Below are 4,388 nucleotides of genomic sequence, written 5' to 3' on the forward strand. Positions count from 1 at the left end.
ATAAAGAGGAACGAAATTGGGTCATTTGTAGAGACGTGGATGGATCTAGAGACTGTCATATGGAGTGAAGTATGTCAGAAAGAGAAAAACATATATCGTATATTAACGCATATATGTGGAACCTAGAAAAATGGTACAGATGAACTGGTTTGCAGGGCAGAAATAGAGACACAGATGTAGAGAACAAATGTATGGATACCAAGGGGGGAAAGTGGCGGGTGGGTGGTGGTGATGTGATGAATTGGGAGATTGGGATTGATATATATACACTAATATGTATAATATGGTTAACTAATAAGAACCTGCTGTATAAAAAAATAAATAAAATAAAATTCAAGAAAAGGGCTTCCCTGGTGGCACAGTGGTTGAGAGTCCACCTGCCGATGCAGGGGACTCGGGTTCGTGCCTCTGTCCGGGAGGATCCCACATGCCGAGGATCGGCTGGGCCCATGAGCCATGGCCGCTGAGCCTGCACGGAGCCTGTGCTCCGCAACGGGAGAGGCCACAACAGTGAGAGGCCCGCGTACTGCAAAAGAAAAAAAAAAAAAAAATTCAAAAAAAAGCCAGCATGACACATGAGAAGTCCTCACTAAATGATTGTTATTATTTGTATCTAGGAAAAAATAAAAGAAGAAGCTATGATCATTCTTTGGTCATAGGTTTCTTTGGAAAGTCTTTAGACCTAGAACCCGTTGACTGAAGAAATGACCAGGTCTCCAGAAGGAAGTACCCTGTAAGGTGACAAGTATATACTGTAATAATGTCCCCCAAAGAAGCCAATGAGCATTTACTCAAGTGACAGTAGACTGAGGGAAAGGGACTGCCCAGACATTTCAAGGACAGATGAGCAAAGGCTCTAAATTGATAATGATACTCAGAGATTCAAATGATACCCGCCTCCACCCACTTCATGGAAGGAGATTCCTAATTCATCCCCAGTCTTCAGCACCTCCTTCTGTACTGCTTCTTCTAAAATACAAGGCAAACAAAAATGTTTCTCCTTCATCTGTGTTCAATTCTCAAACCACAATATTGAAATTACTGATATGTGAATTTTCATACTAAAAGGCAAGTTCCTCATCCCAGGGAGATCAGTTCATTCTTTCCTCATCCTGAACACCCTTCTTGAATGAATCAAATTGTGAAAAACCTGGCAGTCTCCAGAGAAAGTAGAACTGAAAAAAGGATTTTGAAACAAAAGGCAAGTAAAAATGACTTTAATTCCAACATAATATATTTTAACCAATTTTTACCCAAAATAGCAATATACTACATAGGTTATACTATATATTTTTAAATGACAGTGCATGATCCTGCTACCCTTGATATAAGACGGTGGATAAGTAGCTTAAGTTCTCCATGAAATTGTTTCCTCATCTGCTAAAAAAAAAAGAAGAGGGGGAAGGGTAGACAGACTCAATTACATGAAAGTTCCCTCCCTCCTCCAAAACACACAACTCTATTTCTCTAAGATGTTAAAGAACTTTCTTGTGAAATGTTCAAAACTTTGTGAAGTCTCCAAAGCAGTGTGATTTTAATGAGTTTTCTTGCACATGGTGTACATCTGTATACTTTATTCCCTTATACTTACATGTTGCAGTGAATTTTGTATTACTTTTGAATCTCTTCATATTTGAAACAACCTCTGTGTGAAATCTTGGCTTTTTCAAGTTATCTTGCCATGATGATTCAAAGCAAAGTAATTTTCCTGCCAAGATTTCTCTCTTTGTTATCTCATCTTTTCATCAGAGGCTCCATTCAGTCTGTTATAGAACTGGGGCAGTGCTTAGGGTTACCCCCTTGCATGGAGTATGAAATCATTGGCCATCTTTTCCAACATATTTTCTCACAAAGGCTTGGTATACAGGTTAAGAATCCATATTGATATTATCACTTGGGTATTCAAAGAAATAATTACAAAAATGCTCTTGGAAGACAGGCAGCATGATTCAGCCTTGGAAAAGCAATTTATTTGTCTTTTTTATTTTAAAAAAGCAGATTTGGCATGGGTCCATGATTAATTTAACATTTACTCAACATAGCAATGAAAGGGGGCCTCTTTTATTATACACAAGTTATTACAATCAAGTTGAGAAATGATTGCATATTTAAACATGTGATTATATCATAGTTCATATGCTGAATGTATGAATTACTAATTAAGAGAACTCTAATGCTTAGGGCGTAGCAAATACACTCCAGTAATCTTTTGTTTCAAATCCTTCAGATGACTTGCTTCCCACTAAATCATAAATCCACAAAATCATTGGACTGGAAGGAAGCACTCCAGCAATTTTCAAAGTGTGCTCTCTGGAACCGTAGGGTTCCCTAAGAATGACTCAAGGGGGCCACAGGAAGGAAAAATAAGGCCAAGTAAGTGAAGTTTCAAGGCGTTTGACCTGCTTCCACTTAAGTAGTTACTTTTTTTAGAGTTTGAAAGCTAGGTGTGCTACTAAAGGAGCTCTATTTGTTTCATTTAGTTGTCTAAATATAAATTCTTGTGTCACATTCCTTCCACATGATTATCTCATCTCTGCATGAATCATTTAAGTGATAGGACTCCCTCTACTTTTGAGGCTATCAATTCTATTTTCAGACAGGTCTCAGGAGGTCTTTTCTGATTTGAACAATGATACGTATCCCTACAGTGTACGTTCTGTACTTGAGTGAGTTGTTTGGAGATGTACATTGTGTGTAACAGGTTGTGTTATCTAAGGAAGTTGCTCAGAGATGGAGGTTAGTATGCAGGATGTTTATTAGGGTATGTTCTTGGAATTAACACCTATGGAAGAGTGGGAGAGAATAGGGAAGAGGGAGAAATCAAGGTGTGATGCAGGTACAAAACTCACCTTACAAAGAGCTCTGGAGCTAAGGTGAACAACCTCTTTGATCAAGCAAACTCAGAATCCAATTCTACACGTTCTACCCCAACACTTGCTATTATTCCATGCTTGAAGTTTTTTAGGGAATGGTCTTTTGCTTCTCTTACCAGCTTCAGCACATCTAAAGCTGTGCGATGATGCAACTTAACCCTAGTTACAGGTCTAGTGTCAAGGAGGAGATTGAAGAAACATCCTGAAGGACATTTGTCTTTTGGAGGTGAGGTCTCTGAATTGCCTTCAAGGAAGGGGAATGTGCTATCTTTTAAATAGGGAGAGATGTGTCACTTTTGCAGGCTCAGATGGTTCAGGGAAATGTGGGAAGTCAAGATTTTCAGATTCTTCAACTTAGATGTCTCCATCTGATTTCTTTTTCAACTAGGGGTCTGACCTGCGCATAGCAGATTTGCCTTGTATTTTTTTTCAAGGAATTTATATATTTTAGAGCAGTTTTAGTTTCACAGAAAATTAAGAGGAAGGTACAGAGATTTTCCACATACCTCTTACCCCAAGGCATGCATATTTCCTCCCCATCAACATTTCCCACCAGAGTGGTGCATTTGTTACACTGATGAAGCTATATTGACACATCATTATCACCCTAAGTCCATTGCTTACATTAGGGTTCATCTTGGTACTGTACATTCTATGGGTTTGGAGAAGTGTACAATGACATGTATCCCTCATTATAGCATTGTACACAATAATTTCACTCTCTTAAGAATCCTCTGTGCCCTGCCTATTTATCTCTCCTTATCCCTGGCCCCTGGCAACCACTGATCTTTTTACCATCTCCATAGTTTTGCACCAACCAATTAATGAGAGTTCTGTTGCTCCACATCCCTGTCAGCATATAGTATCGACAGTGTTTGTTTTATATTAACTGGCCATTCTAATAGGTGTGTAGTAGTATCTCTTTGTTTTAATTTTCAATTTCTTAATATATATGATGTGGAGCATTTTTTTCATATCTTTTTTGGTGAGGTATCTGTTAGGGATCTTTGGCCCATTTTTTTTTTTTTTACATTTGTAGCAAGTATTACTATGAAACTCCACTCATTGGGCCAGAGATCCTTGTGATGTTAGTGAAAAACTTGCCCCTCATGTAGCACACTACCTACACTTGTGAGTTCATCGGCCAGTGGCCTCAACTCCAAGCTCTAACAATGTGCAGTTTGGCCCATTTTTTAATCAGGTTATTTGTTTTCTTATTGTTGAGTTTTTGGGTATATTTTGGATAGCAGTCCTTTATCACGTGTATCTTCTGCAAAAACATTTTCTCAAATCTGTGTCTTATCTTCTCATTTTCTTGACATTGGCATTTGCAGAGCAGAAAATTTTATTTTAATGAAGTTCAGCTTATCAACTATTTCTTTCAAGGATCATGTATTTAGTATTGTATCTAAAAAAATCAACACCATACCCAAGGTCATCTAGGTTTTCTCTTCTAGGAATTTTACCATTTTGTATCTTACATTCAGGTCTATGATTCATTTGAGTTAATTTTTA

The 4,388-nt window shown here is 37.9% G+C and overlaps 1 non-coding gene across 1 annotated transcript; it reads right to left on the reverse strand.

Moving 5' to 3' along the window:
* Positions 1–3,904: 3,904 nt before the first annotated feature.
* LOC116744880 lies at positions 3,905–4,054 on the reverse strand. The gene has a single exon (XR_004347206.1). It is a non-coding gene; the product is annotated as a small nucleolar RNA SNORA62/SNORA6 family (small nucleolar RNA).
* Positions 4,055–4,388: the final 334 nt, after the last annotated feature.

Source organism: Phocoena sinus, chromosome 19 (assembly GCF_008692025.1).
Source record: "Phocoena sinus isolate mPhoSin1 chromosome 19, mPhoSin1.pri, whole genome shotgun sequence".
Classification (NCBI taxonomy): Eukaryota; Metazoa; Chordata; class Mammalia; order Artiodactyla; family Phocoenidae; genus Phocoena; species Phocoena sinus.